Raw genomic sequence first — 21,712 nt, forward strand, 5'->3', positions numbered from 1 at the left:
ATTCATGCCTCAGCCCCAGCAGAAGGGCACCTCGCCAAAGGAAAATGATACATTTGCTGTCAGATAAATGCTCTTTCATCTCTGCATGTGATTTAAATTAATCACTTGCTCACATATCCTGAGGCAAACCTGTTCCCAACATAGGAATTAAGTCTTAGGCCAGGGACTACCTGCAATAACTTATACCCTTCGCTCAGGCAGGGATTCAGGACATACAAGAAAGCAGCAGAGAAAAAAAGAAGAGGGAGTTAGAGGTGAGAACAGACACTTTTCCAAAGACAATACCCCTTGATTATCTCTGAAGAAAAAAAAGTGAAACTGCTGGTAGAGGTCACCAGGCTATATTAACCACTTCTGTCTGACAGCAAAACTCAAGGTATCAGCATGATTTTCAGATATACCACAGGGCCTGCAGGGCAAATTTCTACCTCATCTGTTATTGATGAAAACAATTCCATTGCCCATCACTGCCAATTAATATTTGCAGAGATATGGTGTATCTGATGATACATTTATAACAACTGCAAAAATATGACAGCTTGGATTCAGAAGGGAAACATTTCATTGTTGCTTGATGTAATTCTTGCAGTCCACAAACTTGCAGACATTGTGTAGACACTGTGGGAAGGCTGGTTGAAAACAAATGCCTTTTTTTGTTGTTGTTCCTGGGATCAGAAACATGCTGGTAGACATCAAGATTGATTAAAACCATTAAGTTGTATGTAACCTTGCAGTTGGGCTTACTCAGAGCAGAAAGCTGGACCAGAGACCTCCAGTGGTTCCTTTTAACCTGTCATTCAGTGACTCCAAACAAAAATGGGTTGCAGGATTTTACTTAAACATGATTGGAACCAAAATTGATCCCTCCGTGGGCCCAAGGCCTTCATCGTTAAAACAGCCGATCACCTCATATTCAGCAGCTCTTCTCCTTTATCCTGTATTTTTTTATTTGTTCTTTAATACTGATGCTTAAGTGAGATCAGAGGGGAGTAAGAAACTCTCAGCTTCCCAGAATTACAGTATTTCCACTGCTGGCAGGTCCAGGCTGGCCTGTGGTAGAGCATGGACTAGAGATAATATTTCATCAGGAAGTTATTGAGACATAAAACTGCATTCTGATGCCTAGCTGAGTCTGAGACAAGCTAGAACCTCATTCAGCACTTCTTGGATTTAATATTTCTTAGAACTGCACAGAAAAAGATCATGTGTATTTGCGAGGATTTTTTGGTATTTACTTAAAACAAACGAATAAACAAAAAACTATTGTGTGAAGATGAAAAAATGAGGGTTTAATGCTTTCCTGATGCAGAACCATCATTATGCTGGTAACCATCTAGCTAGAAAACGTCCGCTGACAGGCCCAGGCATTAGTGCAACCAGCAGATGGACTTGCAGGCAGTCCATCTGCTCATGGTCCACGCGTCCAGGAGGCCCAAGCAGTCCCTCGCTGGGGAGCTGTGAGGTGGCCGTAGAAGGCACCGGGCCAGGGAAGAAGCACTCCCCTTTTGCAACAAATTGGCAGGCTCCTGTAGACATTTACTAAGGTGGTATTTTGGACTCGCTCCAGTACCAGAGCCCAGATTCAGTTTTAATCATGCAGCATCAGTAAGAAAGCTGTTATTCAGCACTTTGTCCAAATCTTTCCCTGGATCAGATTGTGTGGCGATGGAAGGAGGAGTTTGGTCCTCTGCCCGTGGTAGTAATTGTGGTGTATTGACACGGCTGACCACACCACAAGTGAATCTGAAAAAAACTTCCTTTGTTCTGCTCTTTCATCGAGGCCCTTGATATTGTAAATATCTAGGTGAGAGCTATCTCATCAATTTGATACACTGCATGTCTGATCCATCTACCCTATACAAAGTCTCTGATCCTTGACCCTGATTTCCTTTCATCACTGCTTGTGCTTACAAGATTGCAGCTATCTTTTCAACACCGGTCTGTTACACCCTCCATAAAAGCTCTGCCTGCTAACATCTTCAAGCGCTAAAAGGAGACTGGGAGAAACACGGATGACTTGCAAATGCTCTCTGTATTCTGCAACAGCGAGATACTCCTTCCCCCAAGTCCACTGCCCAAGCCACAAGAGGAGTGCGGTTCTGGAAACATCACATCAGAGCCGGAGGCTCTCATGGTAGGAGAAGTCTGAACTTCCAGAACAAAAAAAAGCTCTCATCATTACACGCTTGAACAGCTGTGGGAACAAGAAAAAAACCTCTGCATGAATGTTCTGGCAAGTACCAGAAGGGCAAAATTGATGCTGCCTTCACCCGCTCTGGCTTCTCATCACCCATGTAATTAACACTCACCACCCCATGATAGATGGGAAATTCACTGCAAATGTTGAATACTAAGCAGGGAGGGTGGGTTGGTGCCCCCTCTCACCTCCAAACTGACCTACTTAAAGGTATTCTCTGATGACCTGTGTAAATAGGAGCTTCTTGAGTCAGAGTCAGGATAATGAGGTGTGTATCAACAAGCTTTATCGATCTGTACTGCCCGGGTAACCACAAAGCCTTGGTAAAAGCTTCAAATCCCCTCTCCCAGCATGCAGTGGAATCAAGATAAAACTCAAAAGGGATTGTCTGCAGACAGTATCTTCTTTGTTTGTTTAAAGCCCTGATCAGGAATCTGCAGAAGTATCTCAAATGAAAGGAAACAGAGATGTTCAAACCCTCCCATGAGCTGTGCATTAGGAAAGGAGTAAGAGGTGTGCTACAGGCTGTCAACTTTTGTGCAAAGTCCTTGTCTTTAGTGCAGGGGTGGAAATTTCAGGGAGATGGTTTACCCAGTGGAATAGGTTCAGCAAACGTGCAGTGGCCCAGATGGCTGCAGAGAGCTGCTGTGCAGGTTTGGGATCCCAGCCATAGAACAGAGGGCTTCAGTACCCTTCAGTACAGCAACACGGGCAAAAAACTTTGGCCAGCTTTCACTTTCCAGTGTTTTCTAACTTTTCTTTTTCCCCCTGCAAACATGTCAGACCATTTCAGAGGTCTAAACAGATTTTAAAGTTCAAAAACACAGAGGTGATTTGATGTCAAGACTCTTTAAAAGTGGTCTGTACGAAAGAACAATAAAAAAACTGCATTTGGAGACTATAGTAAGAGAAATGCGAAAGCAGCCGTAGCACATTAGCAGTGTGAATGATCAGTCACTAAAGCAAATAGTGGAAGATTCTGTATCTTTGGCAGTTTCAAATTAAAATGTGGCAATTATCTGGATGATGCCAGTCTAGCATCTGTCAAGTGTCCATTCTTTGGCCCAAAGTAGAGCTATACAAGAGATCAGACTGGTATGAAAGCCTAAGTTGCCATCACTACTTGGTTTCAGTCTGTCAGGGAACTTACAAGACCCATTAGCAAGAATTTCTGAGCCATTTTGAAGACACAAGAACATATGAACCGGGAATCAACTCACAGTTCTCCAGGTTCAGTTCCTCCATATGGGTTGTTTATGTGGGGCCCAGACCTTTTCTACAGGCTGTGTCCTAGTGCCATCACAACTGAAAATGACAAAGCATCAAGTCTAAATGAAGCTGCTATTGCTCCTCCAAGACATATTTTTTACTCTTGCACTTGAATTTTTGTGTAGCCACAGCAAACCATATAAAATGGCTGACAGATGTGATCTTATCAGGGTTCCAGCATCCTTCGTGGAATATGTCCCTTCGTACAAATTACAAAATGCTCCATCTGTGCTAACTGGATAGAAATGTCAGGCCCACGGTTGGGGTAAGCCTAGCAGAATTTGTGTTTAACAATTTCGCAAGTATATTAGATTAGCAGTTATCCTGTCCTGGTTTTAAATTATAATTTCACCTTTTTTTCTTGCTGCTGCAGGATGCAATATTCATGTACTGTTAAATCAAATACTCCATTAACAGCACCAGAGATAAATATTGAATTAATGGAATAATGCAGGTTAATAGCAGATTTATAGGATAATGCTGGAGAATACTGTGTATGAATTATGCCAGCAGCTGAATCACTGACCCTCACTGTGCTCTGACTGCAGGTGCAATAAAAATAGAAAAGAAAAAAATAAAAGAAAAAAAAGGCTAAGCCATCTGAGATTTAAATATTTACTAGGAGTATCTAATAGGTCATGGATGTGGACAGATGCTTAGATGAAGCTAGGACAAGCAAATAAGCACTGAATTTTTCAGGTTCTCTTTTCCTGCTGAGAAGAAACAGAATCCACTGGTTGCTGCTGCTGAATAAATGCTCATTTTCCTTCCCAGAAATCTCTGTCTCCTTCAGACCCATCCAGGGCAGAGGCACTCAGTCTGTAGTTCCTCACAAAGGCATCTTGTTAAGGCTGCCTGAACCTCTGCAGAGCAGCAGCCAAATGAAAATGTGGCATTTTTATTAAAAAAAAAAAAATCCAGAAATGGCCCAAAGCAAATACCTGCTAAAGCCCAGCGCCGCCCTGCAATGCCAGCCTGAGCAGAGCTCTCATTGACTTCATGCGGCTGGTCCCGACCCACGCTAACGAGGGTCCGCGGGCCCTGCGCATGGCTGACATGCCTGCCTGATTTAATTTCCTGCTCAGACCTGCCAAGCCTCTCCGTTCCATCCGTTTTCTGGGGCTGAGCAGCTGGAAAGCCCCAGCCGGGCTCCAAGGTGCTAACTCAGTAACTCAGCAGCATCAGGAACGGTGCAAGGGACATGTGACAAATCCAGAGGGATGGCAGAGTCCATGACCAAGTGACTGGGAATCGCAAGAAGCCAACCAGGATGGGATTTTAAACCGTCCCCATAGCTCTACTCATCATATTCTTTTTTTAAAAGTCTGTCTAGTCAGTTACTATATTTTTATGCTTGACTTCATGAATATTTCAAGCAGGAAACTCATCCTGAATTTGTTTTGTTCTTGTCTTTTCTTCCAGGAAATGTATGTGTGCAAACTCCCCCTAATTTATGTAAATACGGAGGCGGAAGAGTTTCACTTCATTGTTACAAATTAAAAGTTCCCTGACATTTCCAATTAGCTGGAGAGAAAAGCAACGCAACTATAAATACATCACAAAGCCAGCAAGTCTGCTCTAGCATAAACAGCACGCTCCCGTCATGACACCGCGCGGTGAGGCTCCGAGGCGTGCTTGTTACAACCGAGATTAATGGCATGCTGGCAAGGTGGTCCATTGCCCTGGGAAGCAAATAGAGAACTTGTGGGGGGGGATAGCTGAAAATTTGGGCAAAGGAGGGAATGAAACTACCAATAGTGCTAAACCCAGCTCAGTGTTCCCTCTCTTGGCTGATCTGAGGCTTACACTGGCGAGAGGAGCATGTTCAAAACATCAGCCTGGTGATGTTTGACAGGGTCCTGACTTCTGCAAGACAAAGTCAGTGAAATGCCCTTTCCTGTGACCTGCAAGGCTGCTGCTGTCAGGGTCAAGCTCACTGTAAACAGCTCTGCCTAAAACATGGATGAGTCAGACAGGCAACTGCACTGAAGTGAAAAAATGAAGGTGGGTGGTAAGTCTCCAGCAATGAGGGCAGGACATGGACCACTGCCTTCCCACAGCAGCCCACCAGCCCTGATTCATCCCTTCCTTGAAATTCCATGTCTTTTGGACTAGTGGGACCTTGTGGGGCACCAGAAAGAGATATAAAGATGGAAACATCTTTGCTGTATGTCTGCCCATATTACAGGACCCTGTCCTTGGCATGGAGGGAAAGCACTGTGCGGAGGGGTGAGCCCAAAGGATAGTGTAGTCTGTGTCAACCAAACTCTCATGACACCCCACACCCTGGAATAAAAAGGGTGCAGGAGACATACTGGCACTGCGGGGCAGTACCTGTTGCAGTTGTCCCTCTGCCCCATGTCCTGAATGCCTTCTACACAGGATCTGCGTGTCACCAGCCTCTGGGAGGCACAGCTATGGCTGAGGGGATGAGTAAAGTGGGGCAACAAGCACCGGCCTTCAGGTGCATGGCCCTGATTGTAAAGCTAATTCTGTATGATGGTTTTGACTGCCTCAGACTTTCTGAGGTGGTAATGTGAAACATCTCATGCCTGGCTGCCTGACTTGGAGGTCTCTCTGGCTTCCCCTGGGCATTAGGATGCTAGGAGGATGCATTGCAACGCTTAGCATCTCCCACCAGTGCTCCTTCGAATGTGAAACCGCCATGCTAATGTTCAGAGTTAATGTTCACGGTAATGTTCACTCTGCCTCCCAGGTCGTTACATAGTGAAGGGCACCCTGGCTTTTGGTGGTGGATTTCTAAAATTCCAGGGACATCATTTCCCATTTTACAAATCCATCAGGCTGCAGACACAGTCGGGTACAATGTGTTCAGACATCCAATGCAAGAAAAAACTAATAATAATACTGGTGCCGGTGCTTTTTATTGGCTTCACACACCATAGCTTGTACATCTCCTCCCCAGGGCCAGATAAAAGTTTTGTGTTGTTGTTTAAGAAAAAGACCATTTTTGGCACCACAGCTGACAGAAATATTGAGAGCTTCGTTTCTTCCCCTTCCCCCCCTTTTCTTCCTCTTGTAATCTTTGATAAAGAAAAAAGTGTTCTCCAAAAAAGGTATGCTAATTAACAATTAATTCTTTTATCTTATAGTGCCGAGACTGTAAGACCTGAAGAAGATGTAGAATAAAATTAGTGGTAATTAGCTTTTTAGAGCATTAAATAAACAGTGACATGAACGATGGAGAATTAACGCTATGCATTTATTTTTAACAATATTTATACAGGCAGTTTTTGAACAAGGCCCTGTGGCATTAGCTTTTACTAATACAGGCAAAACAGCAATGAGAAATAATTACATTTAGTCTGCATTAAGAAAGCACTATGCAAATCAAAGGAATAATGAAGAGAAGCCTGTTAATATGGTTTTTGGAGACTCTATCCTTGAATATAATATTTGGGCTTTGTGTTCTTCTGGGGAATTCAGAAATTACCACCCTTTATCATTTCAAGCCACAGGCACATGGCTGTAAATATCGGTGGCACGAATCAGAGCCGCAGGACAAGGTGAAGGCTTCTAAAGCACCTGGTGGTTGGGGCTGTGCTGTTTGCTTCTGAGGGCACCCCCAGCACCTAAAGCAGTGAGCAGAAAAGGGGGCTCCAAGGTGTCTGCCACCACTGCCTCCACGCCATGACCGCAGCCTTGCTGAGGTGGGCACTGCTAAGGCTCTGCCTCTCCAGCCCTCATCCAAACAACTCCTCGAGGTTCCCTGATTTCCAGCAGGGTTAATGCTGTCCCCTGTAAGCGAAGTGTGCAGAAAGGCTTGGGATTGTGTATTTCAGCACTGACAAAACCATTTTCCTGACTGAATGTATTTGTGCTTCGCTATTGCTGTTTTGGTCTTTCGGGGCACCTCTGGGAGCTTGTCTGCACCACGTTAACACGCTTGGCATGTGCTAACTGCCACCCAGACCACTTCATCAGCGAGCCCTCCGTGGGCACACGCTTCACTTTCCAGACTCGTTCACACAGATGAAATCTCCCGGATTCAGGCATTCATAACGCCAAAGCAGAAAGGGACAGAGAAAAGGAAAATTTGGCTCCTAATCAGCTGAAAGACCCACGCATCATCCATCTTCCATTATCTCCACAGCGAATGCAAGAGAAGAAAATGGGAAGATATGTAAAAAACCTTGTTTGTGTTACAGAGCTTTACTGCTAACAGGGTGTGCTAATTAAGAAAGGAGCCTCAGCAGATGAATCCTTGAAACGCTGTTTAATTAACACTCTCTCCAAAGCCAGGCAGAGGGAAGCGAGAGGAGCAGGGGAAGGGGAAGGGGCCTCCTCGGGCTCCCCCTGCCCACAGCCCACAGCAGGAGCCCGGGGCCGCACCTGCTGCCATGCCCTGCCTGGCCCCATATGCAGGCCTCAGGCCCGGCTTCAAAGGCGCCCATTTTAATTAAAAGAGAAGAGGCATCGGTGACAGTCTTCAATCAGGCATTTAATGAATGGCTGACAGGGCACTTAATGCAATCAGCACATCGTCGTTTCACTGAAGTGGCAGCAGGACGTTTATTAATATCGTAACCTCAGACTCTGAGGTCTGCTGTTTCTGTGGTGCTCAGTGCTGCCTTGGGTGTAAATGGTGGCCTGAGGCGGTGGCAGGGACTGGCGGCCAAGCCGCCTGGGGGTGCCTGAGGGGAGCTGGGTACAGGTGGCTGGTGGAGGGGGTGATGTGGACACCCCCAAAGGACACCCTTGAGGGGCTGTGGCCTGTGGGTGGCCTGCACCGTCACACAGACACCGCTGACGGATCCGCACCATACCACTGAGGGGCCGCAGCCATGAGTGACCCACGCTGAGTGGAGGAAAACCAGCAAGAAGCAAAGAGCAGCAAAAACCCTCACTGTGAACAGCCCGTCACCCCACCGAAGTGACTGGGAGGGAAATGTGGTGAAAACTGGGGGAGCTGAGAGTTGGATGGGTGCGGAGAGAGGTGCTTGGCTCTAACTGAGCCCCAGGGAGTGGGAGGTAATGTGTTTCCTTATATGGTTTTTATTTGTATTCTCTCTCTCTCTCTCTCTCTTTTTTTTTTATTTTTCTCAATAGCCTAATCAGGCATCAGAAGGTGGTGTTAATTGGCAAGAAATTAAATTAAGTGAAAATTCCCCATGTCAAGATTGCTTTGTCTGCAGCGTGCTGCCACCGAGCATGTGCTGGGCTTCGCTGCTGCCTGGCAGCCGTCCTCAGCCCCCACGGACCCCGGTCCTCCCCTGGCTGTCAGCTCACACAAGGCAGGGTGGGAGCTGGCTGTCACCGCTCCATTAACCTGTTTGCTCCTTGTCACGTATCGGGAAACATTTCCTGGGCTCCCGGGTTTGCCCATATAGATCGGACTATAAGGTAATGATTAAGGTTGTAGTGTCTGACAATAGTTTCTGTAGGTAATTGCACTTTCTAAAGTTGATCGCTTCTGTGTGCATTTAACTCTTTGGTGGAGCCATTGCTCTGTGTGGTGTTGGTTGAGAAAAGCACCGTGTCCAGCTACCAGCACTCTCCACTCTATCTATCTCCTTCAGTAACCCATCCAAAGACAAGAGCAGGAACCAGAAGTCTGCATTATATCACTTGCAAACAATGGAACAAAGAGTTTGAAATAAACAGAACTTGCTTGGGATGGAAACATGGTAAAATAAGTCAGGGTGACTGCATATATACTTTAGCAGTCCTCATCAAGACAGTTCTCCACTCTTCTTTCCTTGGAGGTGGAATATTATTCCCTGATGGGCAGATGGACAGCCTGGAAGATGATGATATTCCCCTTGCAGAATGATTGCAAGGTAAACAATGACAGTTCAAACTCTTGTGTTGCTCTGCCAGTCTCCTGATAACACTAATAGGACTGCCAAGAGGGCACAAGAGTGTCATGAGCCATTCAGAGCCATCCTTCCTGTGGAGACAGCCCCAGAGTCCTATTTAGGCTTCAGTGTTTGTGATGACTATGGTGTAGCTGCTTGTTCTTTATCTTCAGACCCACCTGTCTCATTCCCATCTGGATCATCTGATGGTTATTACAGTACTGGGACCTGTTAGGCTCTTGGAGGGAGAAGAAAAAGATCCATTCCTTCCAACAAGTGAGACATCATGAAACACTCAAATCGTGTTCATTTATGGGATCATTCAGGGAAACACAGAGCCATAGGAGTGGCTCAAAGGTATCACGAACAGAAATCCAATGGCAAAAACAGGCAGGCAGAGATGCGTTTGCAGTGTGCTCTTCTCAGAAGCAATGCTGAATCATTGGGTGCCACTTAGGTCCTTGAGTTGAATCAGCTCCATGTTTCTATAACAGAACTTGAGGAGGAGAAATTAGAACTGTGTGTCCAGTCCTGGTCTTGAACAGCTACATTCAGCAATATTGGATACATGGTGCTTTGGAGTGGAGACTGAAAAGCACTGTGCTCCTACCTGCAAGTGAGTCGGACTGAAATGCTGGTCCAGAGAGAAGAGTATATCCTGAACCTGCCTTCCCTGACCCCTTTCTGCAAAATGTTTTAATTTCTTTTACTGCTTTTTTCTAATATACTCTTTCTTTCTTCCTGCATATTGAAGTTTACTTCCTATCTCCCACCTGCAGCTGAACGCCTGCATTTCAGTGAAGACTGCATATAAAACAAAATTAGGAAAGGAGTGATCAGCTAATAAGCAGTTGCTATTCATTATGGGAAATTACAGCTTTCATGTCTTCATAAAGTAAACGCCTGTCAGCTCCAAACCAGCAGACCTGTTGCATCTAAATACTTTGCTTAAGTGGGTGGATAGGCTTAAACACACTCTAAATCATTCTTCTTTTTAGCAGAAATTGCTGCTGCTGTCCTGGATGTCTGGGGTCAGATACAAGAGGCACATGGAAGGCAGATGTTCTCTCTTCTCCTCTCTTTGCTTCCCCTGTGATCCCCAGTGCCTGGTCATTGAACTGGTGTGACAGCACCAAGAACTGGTGTTCTCTAAACCACCATAGCATATTCACCGGTGAAGAAGAAACATCTTAAGGTCTGTACTCATCCAGGTGAGTAAAGTTTTCATTGCACAGATGGAAGATGGCCACCAAATTAAAGACAGTGGGGAGGTGTTGGGAGATGTAGTGCCCTTTCTGGGTGTGTGCAGTACCAGTAACAGCTCTGGCAGGGGCATTCCTGTCACCAGGCCTTGGTTTGTCCACTTTTTCAGGCAGGAAACTGAGGTAAGAGACACATGAAGCAGCCTGAGAATGGTGGATTATAGAAAAATGAGGGATGAAACCTAGGTCCCGGAATCCCACTCTATGTCCAAGTACTAAAAGGGCTCTTCCATCCCTGCGTCTTTCATTTATTACCAGCATATTGTTCTCCTGCAAGAGATTCCTGTGTCAGAAGAATTATCCATCTAAAGACATTAACCTCCTTTGGGGCCTTCCGTTCATAGTGGGGCCCACTATTCATAGTTCTTTGGAAGTTATACTCTGGCAGGCCAAGATGACGCCTTCCATGAATGCAGGCAGGGATATGTGCCCTGTTAGTGTTACTTAGGACAAATGTGTCATGTGTCTTGCACTATTGCATCTCAGAGGAGCGTGACATCTAATTTATATGGTCAAACTTGTCTTGCTTGCAATATTCTGCCCTCCATTGCAGTTTACAAATAACTGCTCTGTAAGAGAGGGATGAAAACTGTCACCTTGTTAGGGCAAGTTTTTTGCCCTTTTCTAAGGAAAGTTGGAGTATTTTCAACAGAAAAGTTTATGCACAGAGAGGCCTTAATGAGACACCCACCACAGAGGTTTTGGATGTCTCTTGTAAGAATTTCATAAAGCAGAACAATGCTATTGGCCCATTTTACAAACGGAAAGACACCCGTGGAGAGATGGAGATAATCACTGTTTTCAGTGTTTGGATGTCACATCTAGCACAAAGCTTTACTGCTTTTCCTCCCCCGCTCAGAGTTTTTTTGCCAGGCTGCATTTTGGGGAGAGAACCTGTTTTATACAAGGGATGAGAGGGGACCCACTGTGGAGGAGTGGGTACCAGTGTGGTGGCCAGCGAACAACAGGACATTGACAACAACACAAATCAGATAACTCCAAGGTTGATAAAACCTGAACCAGCAATAGAGCAAAACCCCACAAGCTACAAAGCACACAGCTCAAACCTGGGGAGGGCTGAGGCCACAATATCTCCCCAGGTATAGAACATCACCCCCGGTGCAGAACCGGCTGCAGGACACAGATGCGAGCCCAGCCTGTGGTAATTCAGCCAGCAAGGCTGGGCAGGCACACAGCACGTCTGGCTGGCCTCATAAGGCAGGGACACACACTCGCAGCTTCTGGCCGATGACTCTGTTCCGAAAAAAGGAGCAGAAATAAACAACATTGTCGAAAACAAATCCCCAAGTGATGTTGGGAAACATCAATTGCCTCTTACACAATGTAAAGCAGCTCGGCATCCCCAGGTTGCTTGCCTGTATGTTTTGGCGTTTGCACAGTATTGGGAGAGAGCAGACAGTATGCTAGGAGGTGTAGCAGTTGCTATGGCTCCCTAATTACCTTCTGCGAGGTTACCATAGAGAAAAGCCCAGAGCTGACTTCAGAAACAATAGCACTTCTACTTTGTTTACATGGACGTTTCAGTTTTTAAATAAAACTTTACATGAGCCAGAAATTGAGCCTTCAGTCCGCTGCGGAGCAGGGAGGATTTTATCACAGCAGAAACTAAACAAATATTTAAACAGTTGTTTCTCTCGTTCAGATTTCGTTGAAACACTGAAAGCAAGATTAGGGGTGGAGGTGGTGGGGTCGGATGTTGTTTGGTGGCTGGCTACTGCGTTACTGGTTCTATGAAAAGAAAACAGCCTGGCCTCTGATGATGGGCGGTCAGCCCCTGGAATTATTTCTAGCCAAAACAAAAGAGGTATTGTAGGTCTAAGAAATTTTGGTTACAGAAAAGATGCATTTTCTCAAAAAGCTCAGGTGTAAACAAAGCCACATTTCCAAACACGAACCTGCTTGGCAGAGCCATGGCTTTGTCTGACACCATTCTCTGCTTTACAGCTTCCTATGAGGGCACGGGGTGTGCGGATCTGAGGCAGTATAAAAGCTGCTTATAATCACGACACTGCAGAGTGGCTTTTTTGGTGAAAATAACCTATGTTTACTGCCCTAAAAACTCTTTGTATTGCGCAAGGGGCATGAACAGTTGCAGCAACTGAAAGAGAGAGGCAGCTCCCATCAGCAGTCCCTTGGCAATGGGTGGGTTCGGTGTGCAGGTCATTGTGAAGAGATAGGGAGGGAACTGAAGATGCCACTTGGGACCAGATGTCTGTGGTATTTTACCAAAGGCATCCTGGGATCACAAAGCACCTCATCATCGTAGTCTGAGGCTGCCTCTCCACATGTACTCTGCCATGCACTGACACACCTGGGTCCTGAGACTCGGCCCAAGAGCTGGCTGAGAGGCTGGCACCAGGATGAATTGGTCATGGAGCCTCCTCCACACCTCACCCACCTCAAGAGAAGGTGGCGTGGGTGTCCTTCAGAAAAGATTTAGACTAGGCTGCACAAAAGTGGGGCCTTCTCCATTACACACAGATACTCGCAGTGCAGGCCACCCTGGTGCAGGTCTGGTTATAGAGTCAGTGCTGCCTGGGGTGTGCTTTATGTCCTCTTGAAGTAGATGTCTACACTGGAGAGAAGAATTGCTCCTCACAGTGCCTATTTCTCTTCACTGACTTTGAAAGCAGTCTGTAGGGTCTACTTCAGCTGTAGCAGCATACTTCACTGACTTGTAGCTAAGTGAGATGAATCCTATCCTGAACTTAAGTGCTCCCTTTAATTTCTCGAATGTCTAAAGCGACTGTGCATCTTAGTGATGAAGCAAACATGGACAATTCACCATTTAACCTCTTTAATTGACCTCAACAACTCCACCGACTCTAAAAACTTCGAGGGATGCAGATTGGTATCAGGATTTTGAGAAAAGCCAGATCAGGGTCACCACAGAGTTAGTAATAGGCTAAAAATTGAGAAGTAATTCCTACAAGGTGTCACCTCCTGCAGCTTGGTACAAAAGGAAATTCAGAAAGCTCTCCTTGCTGCTGCAGTCATAGACATAACTTCTCACAACACTGTCAGAAAGACAGAGAACGCCATACCCCCTTTTTGGCACCAGTAATATAATAGTTTATTAATTCTCCAGCAGAAGAAGTTAATTGGCTGGGGATAAATTATGAATGTAGCAGGAGGCAGGGGAGGTCTGTATTCCTCTTGCTCACAATAAATGAAATAGAGTATTATTAATACACTGCAAGACTAAAGCAATTTCTCTCTGATTCATGGTCCTTCTTTCTCTAAAGACAAGTGAGAGGGACAGAATTGTCTGTTTCTGCTTTCATGTCTCAAGGGTTTCCATCAAATTTGCACTTGTTTTCTGTCCTAATGAAGAGGACAAATACTACTGCTGCCTGAAACCAGCTACAGGTGGTCAGAAAAGAAAGAAGTCAACAACCATGGTGGGATTGTTTTTCTGAAAACTTTTTATCTTAGTCGATCCACTTTTCATCAAAGGGTAAATAATCATGGAGCCATAGGATCATTTAAGTTGGAAAAAACCCATAAGATCCTCAAGTACAACCATCACCTAATGCTACCAAGTCCACCACCAAAATATGTCCCTAAGCTCCATGCCCATACCTCCAGGGATGGCGACTCCACCACTTCCCAGGCCATCCCATCCCAATGCCTACCCACCCTTTCCATGAGGATTTTTTTTCCTGATATCTAATCTAAACCTCCCCTTGCACAACTTGAGGCTGTTTCCTTGTGTCCTAATAAAGTAAGCTTTTTGTGTGTGTTGGCTTTTTAGATACTCTAACAAACAAACAAACAAACAAATAAAAGGAAAAAAGCCTCCGAAACAAATCAAGCTGACTTAACTACCGGTAGTGAAAAACTAGAAAGAGTACTGGTGCAGTTTTACACTGTGTGCTGGCACTGAAATGCTAAATAACCTGTGGACAAGCAGCACTTCTAAGATGTGCTACTAAGAGAGGTCATTAGCCCTTTTAAGAAATAAAAGCAGCAATTCAGTTTGCAAACAAGCTAGAAAAGAGGGAAAGCAGAAGACCAAGGAGGTCAGTGGGGAAGCTAACAAAAAGTGCCAAGTCCCTTCTGCTGAAAGGAATGTGGAGAAGGACTGCGAATTAAATCTTCCCTCTAATGGGTCCCTCTGGAGAATAAGATGACAAAAGAAAAGTTGTTTTTTCAAATATCGGAAAAATGACAGGCCCTTCAGGCTTCCCAGAGTAATCCAGGACTTCTAGAGCAGTGGAGGAAGTGCAGGACCACCTGCATTATCTTGCAAGCACAGGTTTGCAGGAAGCAGATGTGAGGATATCAGGGTCTGCTGGAGATTCAGCTAGGTCAGTGATCTCCTTTCACCTGAGTCTGATACGAATGCATTCATTTTGCTCATGATTTGAGAGGTATTATGGCCACGTTGCCATGAACTAGGCGGCCTTGGCTTAGAGAGATTGTGACCATGTTTCCCTCTAGTAGCTGCCTCTAGCAATGAAAATTACCTCCACCTTGCTGTCTTCAAATAAGTGAATTTTCCATTTCCCCATAAGTAGAGAACTCTGGCTTTCGCCCTGAGGGTATTTGGTTTGATTCATACCATCTGCACACCTCCTGTCTAGCCCACTGCACCAATATATTGCTGCAGTGCATAGGAGTGGTCCTGGCCACTGAAGAAAAAATGTGCATTTTGTAAGAGTAACAAGGATATAGCTCCATCTGTCCTGAGCTTTCTCTTATCTTTTACATAAGTAAACATGAGAACAAGGGAAATGTGAGTCATTCCACTGTGATTCAGAAAAATTTTACACCCTGCGTGCATGAATGGAAATGGTCTGAAAGAACATCAGAGAAGAAAATGTTTAGCAACCTGCCCACTAGCTGTATGAATGTATATGTCAGGTTCTCTCCCTGTGTACTTTTTGAAATACTTCACCCCGATTTCCTTTTCATGGCTCTGCACTGTCTGCTTTCGCAAAAGCTAGTCATTTTTTTTTCACCTCAATGATACCAATTGTTCTAATAGAAGCTATTACCTCTCCTTGCAAACTTTGTCTCCATGGAATCCTTTGACCATCATGGTCAAAGCACCACTACCATTTTCCACTCCTGCACATCCATCTCATTAACACTCTTCCATCATTCCGGTGCTTCACCACGTTGTCCTCCAGAACACTTCCAGCAACCCTTATCCACAGCCCCATCTGCTCCTACTTTTGGCAGGCTCATACCTCATATCATTCCCTGTCACATTTCTCTGTTCAATAGCCCATGAAAATAGTCAGATGGATGACCTTTTTTGTAATTCTGTATACAAAAGTCCATTCCCACACCTGCAAGTCTTTAACTTTCTCTCCATAGCCCCACTGCCTCCCCCCCGGATTCCCCAGGCCCCTTGGTGGCACATTCCCAGAAGTAAGGGAGCAGGCTGCAGCCTCTAAACCAGGAAGGTCTCAGTGCAGCAGCGCTCCTTTGGTTTTGCAATTTTCTTTAATCTCACAGCAGCAAAGAATGTGCTTTTAGACATGAGATCCAAGGACCAACTACTGACACAGGCAGAGAAGTTGCTACAATCAAATTCAAAGACTTCTGCCCATGCTCACCACACAAGTTTGTTTTGTTTTCTTTTAAAACCAGGAATCAGAGCACTCTATGTTTCTCTACAGAACTGTAGATTGAAAAGGAGCAGCTTGTACCATATAACCACTGACCTTCCTGAAGAACTTTAATGCCTGAAACATCCTAAAATTTGTTTTGAATCAATTCACTATCACCTCAGCACAAGGCAATCTCTACATCTGAAAAAGGCTTCAAGGATCAACATGCTTGTCTACGCCAGCCTGGCAGTGCTGCAGGTAGCAGTTTGCTTACAGCACTGTAGATACCACTTCTCCTTAATGGGATTGATTAAAAGCTTCAAATGTATTATCCTTTACATGAGGGTCACTTTTATCTAGGGGTATGCATTTTTTTTTCCCTCACAGGTGCAGGTTCATCACTTCTGCTGATGCTAATAGAAGCCATGTGTTCTTGTTGGCAACAGGGCCACAGAAAGTTACACAAATCCTTTTACCCTCAAGTCAAGTTGGCAATGGCTCCTCTCAGAATAATAATGTACACGGATCAGAAAGGGCTCCAGCCTACAGAGGGTCCTGCAGTAATTTGGAGAGAATGCTGTGCTGAAGGAGCCTGCAGTGATTTGGGGTAAGTCACTTACAATTTGCATTGCACTTTTTTGCATTGCAGAGGACAAAACCTCTTTTTCCTAATCCTGTTTTCCTGTTAGCCATTTGTACAAGTCATCTCTTGCAAGTGATTTGAATCATACCTAATGCAGATCTGGGTCTTCCCACACCCCACACTCTTTGGAATTTTACAACAAGGAGTAGTGCTCAGATACAGCTTCTCAGGCCTGACACCACCATTGCACAGTGTCCTGAATGGGAGCCCATCAATTATTCAGGTTAACTTTAGAGTATACATAGCTAGCAAGTGGCTGCAAAATGCTATGATGTATGTGAACCCTACATTTGTTTTGCAGGAGTCAGTGAGCCCCCAAAGAGGTGCATTGGAGAGAGAGCAAAAAGGTGCAATGGAAGGGCAGTGTGCAGGGTTTTCACATCCCTGGACCATGGGTGTTCCGCTTCTGGTATCAGCCACAGGTATTCTGGTTCTGTTACCATTCTGCAGTGCAAATATTTCCATTCTGATACTTGGTTCATCTCCCAGATGCCTGGTTTCAGAGGGTGTAAATGATATCCCTGGTAGGCCAGGGAGAAGCTGATGTTTTGCAGCTGAACCCACTGGCTTTTCAAAGAAATCTCAGAAAAAGAAAAAAGAAAAAGAAGGTAGGAAACATGAAGCATGCCAGCCTGGGAGCAAGCAGCAGCTGGTGCTGGCCACCACTGACACCAGTGAAATGAGCTGACAGCCCGAGGTCACCAGGGGTGTTGGAGGTGGCCGCTGCCCTGTGTCTCAGATGTCACTTATCCCAGTCACTGGAGAGACAGCACCATCTGCAGACTTGGGTGATTACGGGAACAGTGAGGCATGGCAGTGAAATGGCTGTGCTGGGAGCCTGAGCTGCAATCTGGAGGAAACTCACCTCTGCTTTGGTGCTGACAAGATTTTGGTTTGTGTTTGTCAGCAGAGACATTGTGCTGAAACAGCACAGGTGCCTGGACTCTCACTCCTGCCCTTATGTTGTACTCGAGCCTCAGTGGGCCAGCAGTATGTGAAAGCCTGGGCCAAAGATGCTGCTGCTGGACATTCAGCCCAATACCCTCTCCATTCTATTGGTTACAACAAGAATTGGAAAACTTGCAACTGGTTGTTGCCGGTTCCAGATGGGCAACCCTGTCCTGTGAGCAATTAATGGCAGTATTATTTGTCTGAGCTCCCAGGAATGACTGGTTCCTGATGTCAGCCACCACTGACCAAGAGGAGGATCACTGGAAACCCAGCCGAGACCCAGCTCCTGTAATTTTCCCCTATAAACACATCCCCATTTTATTCCTATTTTATCCATTCTTCTTTCAGTAAACTGACCCTGTTTTCCTCCTCTGCCAGAGAACATTAGGAGATCTTTGATTTCTGACCTTGTCCATGTCTGGATGAGTTGCTCTTCCCTTATATTTCCTGACAGCTCCCTTTTTGCCTGTCTGCATTTGCCCTAGGCTGCGTTCTCCCCATTTCAGCACTTCGGTGCTCAGGGGTGATGGGTTAGGAATTAAACAGATCAGTATGAATGTTCTCTTCCCTTGTCCTTACACTACCTACCCTGGTTGGTATCGCTCTCATGAGCCTGGCATCCTCCATTCGCAGTCAAGCCTGAGCTCCGTGTGATGGATCACCCCTCCAGGCAGCTAAACAGAGTCCTCCATTAGCTGCCTGAACCCTGGCAGTGGTATCAGTGTCAAATTGAGTATGTGGTACCTGAGGCTACTCTACCAACAGACTTCACAAGCAGCTAGGCTGGCATGTCCTCACACTTCGATGACGCTCTCCAGAATGGATGGTGGCAGGCAGTGCAGAGGAGAGGGGGGAATTTGATTAATAAAAGAAGCATTTCTTACTCCCCCGCTCTTCTCTCATTACTGGCATTTGAAAGCCAGGATTCACATTTCTTGTAAGCTCTGGTGTTGTGTACAGATGTGGAGCTGTGTCTCCCGGGAGTGCTTCCACCAGCAGAATTCTGATGGGAGGAAATGGGCCTGCGACACCCAGCAGACAATAATCTATCAGAAAGTATCCTCTGCAGATGTGCTTCCCACTCTCCCTCTTCATCAGCACTTATTATCAATAGGATTCCTTCCCCTCCTGCCCCACGCTAAAAAGTGACTGATATTTTATCTTGTTTTTCCAGAAGGATGAAACAAATGAACAAAAAAGTATCTGTTTGGATGGGACTGACTTCCATGCAGAAGAGACGAAGCAAGCTTTTGGGTCATGCTAGTTCCGCTGAAGCCTAGATGCCAGCTTAGCTAGGCAGCATCTGTGGGTCATTGTTGTCCATGGGTTTTAAATGTGACATGCCCTGGGCAGGTTTTCACTGCCTCAGTAAAAGCACAGAGCCTTTTTTCCTTCTGAAGCTTTTCTGGGGTAGGCCTCAGTGCTCCCCTGAAGGTTATAGTGGCCTGGTGGACTTGCAAGGCAAGTCTGTGGCAGGTCTGTCATCTTTCTGCTGTGTCGCCCTTTTACCACAGTTGTGTTTTATCCATATATGGTTGTGTTTTATCCATAACACAGTTGTGTTTTATTTTGGGGTACAGCTTCGTGGGGTAAAGCTGGGAGCAGTGGTTGACATGCCAAAAGGCTGTGCTGCCATTCAGCGAGACCTGGACAGGCTGGAGATATGGGCGGGAAGAAACCAAATGAGGTTTAATAAGAGCAAGTGTAGAGTCCTGCACCTGGGAAGGAACAACTGGACGTATCAGTACAGGCTGGGGGACGACCTGCTGGAGAGGAGCTCTGAGGAGAAGGACCTGGGGTCCTGGTAGATGACAGGTTGACCATGAGCCAGCAGCATGCCCTGGTGGCCAAGAGGGCCAATGGGATCCTGGCGTGCATTAAAAGGAGCGTGGGCAGCAGGTCAAGGGAGGTGATCCTCCGCCTCTACTCTGCCCTGGTCAGGCCTCACCTGGAGTACTGTGTCCAGTTCTGGGCTCCCCGGTACAAAAAAGACAGGGATCTCCTGGAAAGAGTCCAGTGGAGGGCCACAAAGATGATATGGGGCCTGGAGCATCTTCCCTATGAGGAAAGGCCAAGAGACCTGGGTCTGTTCAGCCTGGAGAAAAGAAGACTGAGAGGGGATCTCATCAATGTGTATAAATACCTGAAGTGTGGGAGACAGAGGGATTTGGCCAACCTCTTTTCAGTGGTTTGTGGGGACAGGAGAAGGAGTAATGGCCACAAGATGGAGCACAGAAAGTTCTGCACCAACATGAGAAAGAACCTCTTCATGGTGAGGGTGACGGAGCACTGGGACAGGCTGCCCAGGGAGGTTGTGGAGTCTCCTTCTCTGGATAAATTCAAGTCACTTCTGGACGCCTACCTGGGCAGCCTGCTCTAAGGAACCTGCTTTGGCAGGGGGGTTGGACCCGATGATCTCTTGAGGTCCCTTCCAACCCCTACAATTCTGTGATTCTGTGATCGTTCTTTGTTAGATGGCAGCACCCAGTTCATCAGCACCTGAACTCAGTTGGGTCCTGAGTGGCTGATCCACCATTGTAAGTGCTCAGCCTTGTCAGGCTCTACCTACTAAGGATGCTGTTGAGCCTTGGAACTGCTTGTTGCTCTCAGTCCTCCCAGAGGTGAGAAGGGATGTCACAATGGTGTGGCTTGTGAAGTGCTTTGGGACCTACTGCAGAGATGTACAAAGGGAGAGCTGGTGCTACCACAGATGGTGTTGGCTGAAGCTGCAACGTGATGAACAGAAGCTGTGAAGGAATACAGAGAATCGAAGATAACCAGCATATCAGAAGTCCTGCAGCATGAGACCTTAGTTTAATAGGAATTCATGGTGCTATTCTTTGTAAACACCTATCCTTCAGAATCTGTACAAAACCTTTACCCTGAATGATTTGTGAGCCTGATTGCCAGAAAGTCTAAAATGTAGAGCTCCACTGACCACAGAGAAGCTTGGGCTGTCACAGAGCTCAGCAGGAAACAAAGATCTTTCCCACAGAAAATGTGGTGGCTAAGCCTTTGGTTAGACATGTTTCAAGTGAGAAGGATTGTTTTGTTGCTTTAGGTTTTTATTTAAATGGGAGAAACATGAAACTTTGGGAGGGTGAGGGAATAACCAAAACGAGAACAGTTGGCTGTGCTTCAATACATTCACTTGAAATTATGCTGTTTGTTTCTTTTCAACCTAAGCTGTGATCCTTGATTTTTGGAAGCAAAAAAATTTTCCATGCTAAAATTTTGGCATGTGGCTTTCCTCCCTACTGTCTTGGATTTACTGCATTTTTTTTTTCCTGCAGAAAGTCTATTTTTTTCCAGTTCCAAAATCCCAAACAAAACACGGTGTTACATTTATTGGAATCCAAAGTTATTTTCTGATGTCTCTTTTTGGAAAGTTGGACTATTTTTTCTAGTAGAGTTCAAATATTTTCAAGGAAAAACAATGGTAAAACTTCATTATGAATACGGAGGTCTAAATACTTCTTAGAAGAAACAGGTCCAATTTGTTTTTCTTTTCATTACATCTAATTTTATGTATTAAACGTTCTGAGTGACAGCTTTCATTTACGTGAACCTTGTTCTTTGTTTGATTCAGGGAGGGCTAGTGAAAGGATCAGGATCTTTTTTTGACGTAACAACTGCAGGAAAAGGTTTCTTTCTTGAAGAGAAAGAAAATGAGAATTTGAATGCTTTCTCCCACCCTGGGAGTTCTGGAAAAGCTTCCCCCCACCCAACCTCAAACAGTTGTTTCTGTTTGATTTTTCTGAAACAATATAAAGCTTCTTGTTGCCCTGACTACAGGAGCAGTCCTTATGGAGTCTCAACAGTTCAACAATTTTAAAGTGGTCTCTGACTTTTGGGAGCTCCAGGACTCTGGGCAGACCATGGGGACCCCCCGTGCAGCTGGAGCCTCCCAAGGAGTCCTGGGGGGAGCGAAGGGACTCTTGCTTCAGCTCAGAAGTTGGAAACCATGGGGTTGCATTCCCATGGACACC

Source organism: Cygnus atratus, chromosome 23, assembly GCF_013377495.2.
Source record: "Cygnus atratus isolate AKBS03 ecotype Queensland, Australia chromosome 23, CAtr_DNAZoo_HiC_assembly, whole genome shotgun sequence".
In the NCBI taxonomy this organism is placed as follows: Eukaryota; Metazoa; Chordata; class Aves; order Anseriformes; family Anatidae; genus Cygnus; species Cygnus atratus.